We start from the raw sequence: 14,337 nt of genomic DNA on the forward strand, positions 1-14,337 counted from the left end.
TCCTCATCTATCCCTGGCCCTATTCTATTGACATTAACTCATTTATTCCAGAAGAACAGCCTAGAGGGCAGTGTATCTTGGTTCTAGCTTCCATTTTTGTTCAGCGCCTTCGATTGAGAAGAGGGACTCATCATTTCCCTTTGAATTGGTTGTTTCATGTTCATGATTCATACATTTGATGGTCAAGTGATGTAGAAAATTGTACCTCTGATTCACGGGTGTGTGTGAGATGTTTCAGATCTCATGAGGGGGTGGCCCTTCAGGTAACCCTCCACATGCCCAGATGCATACCTACTATGCTACAACCTCAGATGAAATTTTGCAAAGTTGATGGGTTCGGTTCCTACCAATTGTAGTGTTCATAGCATGCACATCTCCTCTAGATGATCCATTCAGTTTTGTAGAGCCCTTCCTTGTTCAACAAGGCTTCTCTAGTTGTTCTACCCTCCCTCCCACCCATTTTTTGAGGGAAGGGGATTTGTATCTCATGTACTCATATATTATTGTATTCAGTCCTAGATCATGTTTTTTCCAGGTGCATTATGTATATGGGACACGTTGTATTATTTTATGGCTCTGTTATGCCAGCATGTCATGTACCATTTAGCATGTACTTCATTGCTCAGTTTTATATTTCTTGGCAAACCATTATTTTTGTACTAAGTTATCTCGGTGGGTATGGGTATGCATCCCACACCTCATTGAGGTTCAGTACAACAACATAAAAGGAAACTTGCATTAGTTTCTCCCCCTCTGTCCCTATCCTCTTTCAATTCAGCTTCATTGGTCTCTCTCTCTCTCTCTCTCTCTCTCTCTAACTCCCCTGTGTTGTCTAGTGATTGTGTCTTTACAATGTACTTTGGTCATACGTTTTTCTCCTAACACTCGTGCGTTGGGGGGAAATCTATCATGACCAAAAAAATTATCATGTAGCCTAATTTACTAGATGGATAGAAGTACAAAATGTAAAGCCAATTTTACCATAGCAAAATTGCTTTACCTTTGTTAAGTGATTTATAGTTAAACCCATGAAGAATAATTAAATAAATCACTATTTATTTGATTTTCTTCTAGGAATAATTAATTAAACCATTGTTTAACTATTATTCCTTATCATATTTGACCCAATCATGAAAAATAAATAGATAAATCATTAATTATCTTATTTTTAGAAATATAGTAAAGATTTGTTGGAATTATAAGTTTAAGTGGTTTAGTCTACACAAATTCTTGAAATCCCCCTAGGGTTAAGATGGATATATCATGCAGTTGATATATCTTTTCATTTTTGAAAAGAAAAGATTGTATATATTTAATTATGGAGTGAAATATATGCATATATTTTTTTGACATTTGACATCCTTGACTATCTTAAAATTGGCTTCTATGAGACCATCTTCCTAGATTGGGTTATATATGGAGCTCTATAGTCATTAAAACTCAAGAATTCATCCAAAAATTAGGGGATTTTTTTCCTAAGATATCAACATCTAGAGATCCCACCTAAATTGTATTATAGTGATTACTAAGCTAAGGAAATAACAAAGGTTAAAACTATATCTCATTACCATCTGCAAATTCATATAGACTTATAGATTTGTTGTCACTACAACAACACCCTCCGAAATTTTGGCCTACATCCAAATTTCAGAGCCTACATTAACTTTGCATGACGTCGTCACAACTATTAAGAGTTATCACATGCGTTTTTTCTAAATATTCTTGTCCCATTTAGAATAAAATTAAAGTGTCATCTTTTAGCATGGAAAGCATCCCACATCACATATATGTAGATTTGGTTTGTTTCAATGGGTAACCTTGGTGTTAATGAGTCATTATTACCATGCAGAAATGTATCGCACTCATTCCCAAAGTTTCAAGGCAAAAGTGTCGCCACTGTCGTCGCAAAGTGTACCTTTAGTGTTGCACTTGGGGAAAGTCGTCACATTGATGGAAGTACATTGTTCATGTGTTTTGAGTGATAAATGTTGTGTCGTAAATTTTTCTAAATCATAATTTTTATCAGTGTTCACTTCGGTCTCATTGATCCCACACTTAACCAAATCTGGAAAAGTTCCTCCCTAAGCAACTTGGCCTCACTCAACATTCCTGAACTGTACACAACCTCAGTCCTTAAAATTCAACCTTTCTCCTTGGAAATACACAATGTGTAGTCTTTTCCTTCCATAAATACACACTACGCAGACTAAGAGATCAGCCTCCGCCCTTGAGCTCCAAAATATGTGCAACCCCTACCTCCAGTCATCCTCTTCTATGCACTGTGTAGTCTCAAGCATCAAGCCTCGGCCTTGACCTCTTGAACTGCAAAGTGTCCATCTTCAAGCCTAAATCCCTTATCCTCACCTATTGAGCCCCTCAATTGCATAGATGAATAACCCTCGCCTACCTAAACTACACATTGCATTGTTTAATAGCTTAGTCCTGGCCCCTAACCTCTTAAGCTACATGACTGCACAATCCTTGAGCTTGTTTCCCAACCTGTCACCCATTATTTCCATCTTCGTTTCATGAGTGTATTCTAGTTGTAGGTATTCTATCATGTTATGACAAGATGATGATGAAGGAGATGGAGAAGGAGACTCTGCTAAAAGATACCTTTGTAACTATAAAGGCAAGTTAATCAATCAAGAAAGACAAAGTGACACCAAACTATGACAACAAATGGAAATCAATATTATAATGAAGACTCCCTACCTTCAAGCCATATGGAGGAGGAAGAAGAAGAAGGTGTCCCATCCTTCAAGACTACACAAGGAAAGGAGGAGTAAAGAATGGTTTCACATTGCCATGTCATCAATGTCATGTCATATCACGAGTCATCATTTTCCTCATCCTTTTTGGATTATGTAAATTCAATATTGAAGAAATATAATGTAAAGTGGAAGTCCAAGAGTCATCCATAGAATATGAAAAGTCATGGAATTAAAGAGTCATAGAGAAGTCAAACAGTCATGAGGGTAGTACAACAGTCATAAGGGAGGTGTATGGTCACCACATTTGTTAGATATACACCCTCATAGCTCATGTAAAGGACATTTCACCTTGTCTCCTCCTACCAAACATTATAGAGGAAAATAGTTCTTTTGGAGGAGAAAGTGGTTGTTCTAATGCTCCAATATTGGGGGGCTAGTGGTGTTCATTGTCTTGATGTATCTTATAACTTTTGATTAATTCAGAAGATGGTTGATCCAACACACTTTCATGTGTATGTCATAAATATTGTAAGACTATTATTTGAATATTTTGGATGTATGTTGTTTGATCTGTACTTAGGAAATTGAACTATTTTAGTGGCTTTTATACTTATCTTGTTGAAGATGTGTTTTATGTGTTTTGAAAAAATTTTCTTCTATGTGAACTATTTCACTAGTTATCCAATGATTCATTCATATGTACATGCTTATGTGTATTTTCTATAATAGTACTATTACTTGTCTTTAAAAGACTCACTAGAAGAACCTTGATACATTCCACAACATAACATTCTAGAAGGCATACTGACTTGCTAATTTGAAAGTACATGTGCATTACACTCTCGTGTTGAACATTGTAAGCAAGGCATATATCTAAGAATATATGGCAGTCAGACCTTATTTCTGTGGGTTCCCACACCAGACAATGTGCAGTCTAATTGGGTCTTTTCACCAGGGAGACCGCATTGCATGTCAGTGGTACCCAACATTGGGTATTTTCACCAAGGAGACCCCATTGCATGTCAGTGGTATCCAACATCGTCAACATTTTGGTGCTAGAAGGAGGGAAAACACCTTTTTACAGATGAAAAATCACCTCATCCCAATAAGCAAACTTTCACGCAAGATAAAAACATTCGCATTTCCACTCCCACTCATACTCCTCAAAATGAATAAATTGTTCAACCTAGCTTGGCACAAGCCTTTGAGGTTACTTATTATCAACTCTAGACTATGTGACCCATCACTCGTCAGTTTGTGAGAGCTCTTAGTCTAGCACTCCCCGTCACTGTGATTCTACCTCCTATGCCTATAAAGAAAGAAGTAACTCCTAGTGGCATAATTGTTTTGCTGGTGGAATATTTGGTCATGGCAACCCTCGAAGAGTTGGTTGAACCTACAAATAAGAAATGGTAACTTCTACCTATTGAGGAGAATCTAGATAGTGGAGGGGAAGATTTTTTATTTTCTGATGAGGAGCACCTTGATTACATCATAGATCTGAATGGTGATGGAGATGCTCCTTTAGATTCGAAATAAGAGGAGGAGGACATAGATGAATACATGGCTAATGAAAATTTGGATTGGATGGCCAAAGGGCCACTCGCTCTTTTGTACAATATTCACAAGATTCCTAAACATCAAGAAAAGTTCTTGTGAAAGTTCAATCTGGATAAGAAGACCAAAGTTGAAGATCATATAAACACGTTCTACATGCATCTCTAGATGCTTGGCTATGTTTCGATGATGTTGCTTGTAGACTCTTTTCGTATATTTTAGAAGGTAGAGTGTCTGTATGGTATCATAGTCTTCCATCCAATTCAATCCAAAACAAAAGGGAGTTTAAGAAGTTGTTTCTTGAAAATTTTGTTGACAATAAGACTCTCACCATGTTGTTGAAAGAACTTGGGAATATGAAAGTGGGGGATAAAGAAAGAATCAAATATTTTAATCAGATATTTATGTGATTGTTGAACAATTTCCTCATTGATGTGCAACCTCATGATGACATCACTAAATATTATTACATATTAGCCTTGGTAAACAATATTTTCATTTTCGTAAAGAGAGTTGCGAATGAAACATTCACCTTAAACTTTGCAAAAGATCTTGTTGTAGAAAAGGATTTGTGATCTATTGGAGTCATTGTAGCTGATGATGATCCCAATGACTCCAAAGAGTATTGTAAGAAAAACCAAGCCTCTTCCAGCATAATGAAATATAAATTCTCTTTTGACAGGGGAGGCTTGCCCAAGTCTGTGAAGTTGCTTACGAATGAAGTTTGAGAATTGAAGAGATGGTCAAGTGAGGCATCCACTGCAAGAAAAAAACCTTCCAAGATGCCATTCTTGAAAATAACAAAAATTCAGAACAGATCAAGTCTTCTCATAGTTTTAGGATGGTTTTCAACATTGAAAGTTTGGTCATGGATAATTTCTGCACTTTTTCATCAAGAGAAACATTCAGAAAAGGAATGCCCATAGGAGAATCATAGTATGAACACTATGATGGCTAATCTCTTTGATACCTTCTTAACAGAAGAACAATATGAGCAGAATTAAGAAAAAATCACCTACCATGACCGAAGATGGTTCAGTATTAGGAATTCAATAAACATGGTCAGTATTATATACACCGTTGACAAACAGTATGTTGATCAATTGACAGTGAGTGAAGTTCCTCCCAAGCAGTCAGATGATTGTTACAATTTGAGGAGCAAGGGACTTGTTTCTGAGTAGGATATTAAGAAACAATTGATGCTAATAAATTTTGTACCTTCCAACTCTGCTTACAATTCATAGAACAAGTTTGGGGGTGTTTCTCCTTCAAAGAACAATTCCAGTAGCAAAAATAGCAAGTCCACCACTCCTGCTACAATGAATAATGTTACACTACCTAACTCATCAGTACAACCTATTATGATGGAAAACATTGATTATAACATAATTGAATATATGAAGAGAGATCATGTGAAAATTTTGGTCTTCAAGCTCGCAAAGATAACGGGCTAGCGTGAACTAATTCTACAAGCACTCTCATTTCACACTACAGAACGTAAAGAAGATTCTTCATCGGAGGTAATGTCTGGTAACTCCCACGATATCCTTGAATATATTGTAAATATTGTAAATTTAAGTTATAACTCACTATACCCATCGTTTTTGTTAACTTTTGAAAATTTTAATTCTAATGTTCACAACTACTTAGTTGATTCTTGTGCATCTGTAAATGTTATACCATTGTTGGTTGCTAGGAAAATCAATGCACAATGGGATAAAATTGATGCACATATCATACAACTGGACAGATCAGTTGTCTAGGCTATAGGTGAACTAAAAAAATGTACTTATCCATTTTTCATCTGATCATAGAATTCACCATTGTATAATATTGTAGTTGTGAACATTCCAGAAGCATATGGATTACCGCTAAGAAAATATTGGTCCAACAAACTTCAAGGATACTTTGCAATGGACTAGTCTCATTTATGGCTTCCATACAAGGGCATAAATAATTAGATTCAAGTTGAAAGTGAACCCTACATGAAGTGTACTGTGACACAACTTGAAGAAAAAAATGAACCAATGGGCTTCACAGAAGTGATCTTCGGAAATTGTTTTCTTGAAGTAGATCATGGATGTTATCTGGCTCAGCCTTCACCAGTCCCACCAGATACATAGTTGGAACTCCTTCCTAGAAATCCAATTGGTGATAATGATATTTGTACAATAGATGTAGGTAGTACTAGTGTAGGTCATAAATATAACTTTTCTAATACTTGGATTTTGTATTTTGACAGTTCAAAAATGCAAGAGGGATATGGATCTAGTTGCATTTTATTAGACCTGTAATAGAGAAAATATTTGATCTATTACCACTTGGAATTTGAGTGCACCAACAATTTCATAGAATACAAAGAACTCATCTTTGGTTTGAAGAAGATGATCGACCTAAAAATGGAGGTTCTTAAAGCAATAGGTGACTCTGAAATCGTCATATGATAGGTATGGAATACTATACATTGTGTGTCAACGAATCTCAAAAGTTATCAACAAAAGGTATGGCATTTGATTTCAGAATTCCAAGCTTTCAATATCATTTTTGTTCCTAGAATATGTAACTTTGTTGCTGATACATTACAAAATGTTGTTGCTAGGTTATCATCACTTAAGGATGGATTTTCTATTGAAATTATTTATAAGCCATCTAACCTAATAATATCACTAACTTTCATGCTTTCAATGATGACCAATAGATATTGGATTTTATGGTGAACACTGATGTGTTCAAAGATGAAACCATCGATGAGGACAAGCATGATAAAGCGTTGCAAGGTGTAGCTCAAGCAAGAAAAGAAAACCCCATTCCCAAGGGCATGGTGTCACTTGAAAATATGTATGACTTGCAAAATCTCTTTAAGGGGATAGTGAAAGAAAAGACTCACATCTGAACTATGTCATATGAATAGATCAATATTGGTAAAAAATAATATCTGAATTTTGTTAATCTTGGTACTTGTTGTACACCTCGGGAGCAGCAATCTTTCATCCACCTTTCTAAGTACTACCGAGATGTTTTTCATGGACATATGATTATCTCAAAACTTATGACACGCGAATAATATAGCACATGATTCCAATCAAGGAAGGGACCAAGCCTTTTTAGAAGAAGCTATATAAATCTCATCTGACGCATGAACCCCTAATTCAGAAAGAGTTGAGGAAGTTTCTGGATGCTCAAATCATCGTTTAAGTGTGACAATCAATGTGGGTCTCAAATTTGGTCTCGGGGAGGAAGACGTCTAGGGAAATATGCCTGTGTGTGGATTTCCTCAATCTTAATTGTGCCTCAGACAAGGAAAATTACCCAGTTCCATTAATCGAACAGACTCTATAGAAAATATTGAGGACTGAAATGTTTCCCTTGTTGGATGGATTTTCGGCTATAACTAGGTTCTAGTGTCAGAAACTTACAAACATAAAACAACTTTTCAAAACCAATTGGGGTACGTTTGCTTTCAAGAGAATTTCGTTTGGACTTATAAATGTAGGTGCAACCTTCCAACGTACAATGGAAATTACATTTTTTGGTTTGATTGGTCAGAGTGTAGTGGTCTATCTTAATGATGTAATGGTGTTTTCGAAACTAATATCTGACCACTTGCTCCATTTGAAGAAATTTTTTTAGCAGTATCGTAAATACGAGATATCTCTTAATCCCAAGAAGAGCATTTTCACATTGTCCGAGGTAAATATATTGGGCCATATCATCACAAAAAGTGGGATTAAGGTGGACCTTAAAAGGGTTAGAACTAATGCTCAGATTCCCTTCCTAGTTAACAAGAAATCCATGTAGTCCTTCTTAGGAAAAATTATTTTTCTTTGCAAATTCATCATTGACTATGCACAAATAGTGAAACCACTACAACATTAGATAAAGAAGGATTTTATATACAAGTATGATAAAATGGAAAAGGATGAATTCTCTTGTATAAGGAAGGTGATTGTAGAAGCACCAACACTATATAGTCCAGACTTGAGCAAAGATTTCCTGCTTTACACCTTCGCTTATGATAACTTTTGCGATCGTTCATACATAGAAAGACGATCAAAATAACTAGTGGGCCATATAATTTATGATTATTATCTTGCAAGGACCTGAAATCATTTAGCCAGATGTCAATAAATAAGCGTACTCAGTTTACAAGGTGGTGAAACACTTTTAGCCTTATCTTTTGAAAAATCATTGTGTTATCTTTGTTCCACATGCAACCATTAGATAGTTGTTTGTTCAACAAGAGGCTAGTGAAAGAAGAGAAAACTAGATGAATAGCTTATAGGAGTACAACATTGAGTCCAAACAAGCCCACACTATCAAGGGCCATGGTCCATGCCAGATAGTAGAAAAAGCAACAAACACGCCAAAACATGACTCTTCTGGATGGGAGCAAGAGACTGAAATGTATAATATTGAACAAGCTACCTCCACTAACATGCCAACCTGTTGTTACCAAGATGTGCGATAGTATCTTGAGCATGATACTCTGCCCTATCATTTATTAGCAAGATAAAAGAGGGAAATCATATTGAAATCTTTATCTTATTAGTTGGTACACAAAGTGCTTTTTAGAAATAATTGTTAGAAAAATAAATAACAAAGCAATGGAACACATAAAATATTGTGGAAACAAAAACATAGTAATGCATAAAACAAGAGAGACACAGATATATGTGGTTCACCCAATTTAGGCTACATCCATGGAGAAACATCTACTCCTTCATTTTATATTATCCAGGAAAATGAAGAGATACAACCTACAATAGATCTACTGTAATTTCCTCTTCCCTTTCACACATTCTCCTCTCTCTTTCTTGCTCAAAATAATAATACATGACCATAATACAATTACCTCATATAAACTGAGGGTTTCCTTATAGAGAAAAAAACCCTAAATTAACATAAATTCTACCTTTAAATCATCCACCTAATGAATGACTCAGATTGAATACAAAATTACAATATTTAACAAGGCAATTTTTCATCTATTTTTAGCTTCGGGGTTGCTGCCCCTGAACCCCCACTAGCCCTCGGAACCCCCAGTCTAGGGGGGTAGTCCCCCATCGGGTGGTTAGTATGGGGGGGGTGGGGAGTTCCCAACATATGGAAGGGTGTACATTATTCCTAGGGTATATACCTAACTAAAAACAAGAACTTTGAATCAAGATGATAATCGGGCTCCACACCCAACAATATCCCATTTGGAGACTCATTATAGCAACTTCACCATTGCTTCACTTGTTGGAAAATGATTCCACTTTGGACCTGGTTGTTTCTCATATTCATCATCATACTTGAACACCAATTGAAACTATTATCACTTAGAAATTTCTCTAGAAGTTATTAGAAGAAAGAAAATAACTGAGGTAACCACAAACCAACTTTGGAACAGAGGCTTTAGCCAACCTAGGCTCAGAGAGGGCTCTCTCTATATGATTTAGCTTTTTTTGCTTGGATTTTAGGCTAGTTATGAATGTTTTGGGGGTTTTTTATTTGTATTCAAGATTGGATGGTGGGATCCTTGAAACAGATGCATAGAATGATGTCTTTAGACCATTGGGCTATGGAGTCAATAAAAGGGCAGCAAAACTAGATCAACTCACTAAAGGGAATGTTCAAAGGCCAAGCTAGCAGAGTAAAGTGCAGGTCTTTGGAACAGGGGGTTGAAATGGTTTTAATTAGGTTGAGAGAGCAATTAAGGGTTGTGAGACCGAAATATAAATGAGGAATATAGGATATTCACAAGTAAAGGGCAATTAAGAATCCTTTGATCTAGATTAGCATGAAAGAACCTAAACTAAGGAGCAATTAAGAATTACTTAACTTGGATATTAGTTGAAAACATTTATATGAATAACTATTAAAACAGAGTGTAATTAAACAAATTCTGAGATATTGTTCCAGTTATAGCATTCAGATTCAGAAATACATCAATGATTATGGAAAAACTTGAAGAAAGATAATGATAACATATGAAAATACTTGTCTGCACTTCGCTCAACACATGAATCTTGTGAAATATCTTGTCTTCATTCATCAATACAACTTGCTGGCTCAATCAATGATACAATAGTTTTACAGTCTTTTTGATCAAAATTTTATAGAAATGTCTAAGAATCTAGACCTACATACTTCAACTCATGAAGTATTTATACAAAAAAATATTACAAAATATCTCAAACTAACTTGAGATTTAATCTAGGAAATAAAAATATCTTCTTGCAAGAAGATAGAGACAGTTATTGAACCGCTTCCATGATGTTCCTTTTATTTTGGTACTACAGGCCTTTATGATTTGATTTTAGCCCTTTATGCTGCTTTGTTGTTTGATCTTTTACGCTGGAAGCTTCATCTACTTTTGGCTTTCATCTGATACACTTTTACACTGATACTCTTTGAATCTACTGATCTGTATTCATCTTTTTACCAGGTTGTTTTACTTTTACTATACTTTAACCTTTTTATTGCATATTTCACACAGTAAATCAGTCAATTTCTCCCATGTTTCAGCATCAGGTAATTCGATCTTAAGCACCCTCCTATATATTTCATCAACCTCGGTGTACATGGAAAATGTAGGCTTATTGATAAACAAGTGTTTTACCTCATGCTGGAGGTAAAACAAATTTTCAAATGTTTGATAAAGTACTTTTGCCTGTTGGCAATGCCTTGACTAATGATGTACTGACATGTTCTTTTGCTAGCTCTCTGATTTCATTGTTGTAATCTCGCTGTGTCATGAGCTTGTCAGTTATTACTAAGGGACTGGGCAACCATTTCTCTCTCAAAATTTGAAACTTAGCCATAAATCTATCAACAAATACCTGCATGTTCTAGAACTTGTCTTCCAAGTTTAGCATTAACTTTCTCTTGGGGAGGACCTTTCTTACCTCCAAAATTGTTTTTTTTTCTGCCCTCTATATCCAATTCCTGAAGCTCATACTTATTTTTACTGTTAAGGAATTGGATGATTCTGGTGGCATCTTCGAGCATCTCTCCTAATTCTTCTTTTACCTTTTGGATGGCTTCTGTAGCCATCTTTATTAGATTTACCTACTCAAAAATTACCTGAATAGATGGCCAAATATCATTGATAGAGTCAATGATATTGACCTGCAATAGTTCCTTAGCTTGCCCAAGGGATTCTTTCAGTGTTAGGTCCTTCTCCTTGGCTTTCAATCTCTCATTCATCTTGGCAGCTTTCTGCACTTCTTCTTTGTGCATGATTTTGGCAAGCTTGTAATCAATTTCCAAGCTTGTCATCTTCTCTTTCATCTTATTCATCTCTGTTGCCTGTATGGAAATCTCTTCCATAGCCTTGAATAACTTTGATGCTTCTTCACATGATGTACATGTTGCTGATGTAGACTGTGTTGAAACCTGTTCTGCTATGACCATAGGAGCTGCGGGAGCCAATGAGGCTACCAATGTAGAAGGAACAACTGTTGAGACTATTGGGATGACATTTACAGATGTAGTGGAAATATCACTTTTCTTTAGTTGAATTAAAGTGTCCAATTCATTCTCTGTCTCCCTCAGCTGATCATTTAACATTAGGACTAAGTCCACCAATTCTTCATGTCTGGTTTGGTTTTCCAAGACTTGCTGTCTCTGGGGATGTTGTAGCTGAGGTATCTTCAATTTCTTTTTGAGTGCTGCAATGTCATCATTCTTTTTTTTAATTAGTTGCTTAGTGGCTTCGATATCTTTGGGATCATGTCCCAATTCAATCACTAAGTATTCCAAAGACTTGATTCTGGTGTCTTTTGCCTGTGAGGAGGCCTTTTCCAATTGGTACTGGGCTGAAATGTTGATCAATGAATTCTGCAATTGATGGAAAGCTATGCCTTTTCTAGTAAGGGTGGAGTAAATAATTTCTCCAGCCTATTTGTGGAATTCAATTTTGTCAATGGGATGAATATCCATTGTCAATACCTCAAAATCAATTTTATTGTAATCTATTGATGTCCTTGGTGGTTGCACAGTTGGCTTTATGAAAGACAATTGCATCTTTCCTTCCTTGATGTCAAAAGCTGACATCAACGTGGTTTGATTGGTAGGTGTAATGTTGAGATACTGTGCATAAGATTGTGCCTTTAGTTTCTCATTTCTCATCTTGATTTCTTTAAACCTATCCTTAATATCCTTATCTTTTTCAGCATGCCTACCAGATGAGAAAACTTCTACACTGAGCTGCCTTTCCAACATTTGAGTTTGTGAAATATATGGCTCCTATGTTTCTCTAGATGGAGCTCATGTGCCCTTGCTCATGTCAAACTCAGTATTAGTTACTTCTGCTGAGCCTTCAATGTCTTATTGTTCTGAAACAGGATTGAGCCTTGGCCTTTTGCTCTGGCTACCTTCATACTACACATTAGATGTGTCCATGCCTGAACTGGAGGCTCCCTCTCTATTCCTCTTGGGATTATTTTCCTCATTCTGAGGGGTTTGTAAAACATCAAGGTTACTCATGGTTTCTTCTTATTGTGGTACTTGCAGGAATGAGCTTTCATCAAGTTGTCTCTCTAAATCAATCAAGGTATTTTCAACATATACCTTTGTACTATCCATGTCTACAAGAGCATTTTCCAACCACTTAGATTGATTGGCATATATTTCTATCTCTGGTATGGGGTGATGAATGTAAGGCCCCAATTCGTCCTTTTTTCTAAGTCTGGTCATAAACCCTTGAGGGTCATATCTCCACATGAAACTATTTTGGAACTTCATTTGTTGCATAATCAGATCTGCTTCCTACCCTTCTTCTCTAGAATTGCAAATGAAAGGGCCTAACTAATTTTTTACTTTAAACTGGGTTCTTTTCTTGGCTGAGACAAAATTGACTTCATCAGAATTCATTATCTTCATAGAATATTCTAGAGCAAATAACCTCATGGGGAGGCATTTAGGGAGTTTGTATGGGACAAGCTGGTACCCATAGATTATTATTTCTTTGTGGTTTTGGTAAATGTACCAATCTCCCACCTTACTTTGCTTAGCCAATTGAAGGACCCATTTGATATCATGGCTTATTCTGGGTGGAGGAATTCCTGTCAGCATGGTCATGACTAGATGGAAAAACGAATCAATGAAGTCTGTATAAGTGTATGGTGATTAATGATTGCAGAACAATGGTGTCCAAAATATGACAGACCTGGGCTAGCCTCTAGTATCAAGATTATGGAGCGTGAAAGGAAATCTGTTTGACTGATAATACAAAAACATATGGTAAAGTACAGATGAGTATTTGAATACTATCTGATTGTGCATTCTGGTAAATTGTTCATGCATCCTCTCAACTATGAACTGGGCATAATTGTATATAGTAGCATGAGGCTTTCCTGGGCCAAAAATGGACATGAAATCCAGGATGATCTCATCAACAAATTCATTAGTGGTACAGCCAAAAACACATGATATCATAGTCACAATATGCTTGCGTCTTTTAGAGAAAATGGCATAAAGATATGGAGGGGCATCTTTGGGAATGTATTTCTATTCTACAATAAAAGTTTGGAACAATTGGGTCAGTTTTGATGGACTCAACTTGGTGTACTGGTCTAAGAAATCTCCAATTGAGAGTGGGGTTAGGTTTGGACATGGTTGGACTTGTAACGTCTCATTGATTAATTCAGTTGTGATGGTAAACAAGACTTTCTGGTCAAGGGACATTATAGCTCTCTGGCTGGGAATGTAACAGGTATGGCACATATGGAAAATTTCAAGAAAAATATGTACTTGGGGAAACTGGTATTTCGGAAAATTGGAGTCCCAAAGGCCAATGTCAACTAAATGGTTCAGGTATCTATCTTTACTCAAACAATGAATTTTGAGAAAGACCTCATATGCACTTATGTCTCTGATTTGAAAATATCGATCCGCCAGGGGGAGGTGGTCTAGGTCCAAATGGGGAGTTGAGATAGGTCTGACATCCATGGCGACAGGGGCAGCCATAATTCAGTTCTTGTGGATTTGAATTTGGCATTGTAAGGTTGTATCAGAGTGTTGGAAGGCAATTCAGAAACTTTGAGAATCGCTTGGGTATGTGGTGTTAACTTGAAAGTAT

This window comes from Pinus tabuliformis, chromosome 6 (genome assembly GCF_031772625.1).
Source record: "Pinus tabuliformis cultivar Carrire ecotype Pingquan chromosome 6, CPIR1, whole genome shotgun sequence".
NCBI lineage: Eukaryota > Viridiplantae > Streptophyta > Pinopsida > Pinales > Pinaceae > Pinus > Pinus tabuliformis.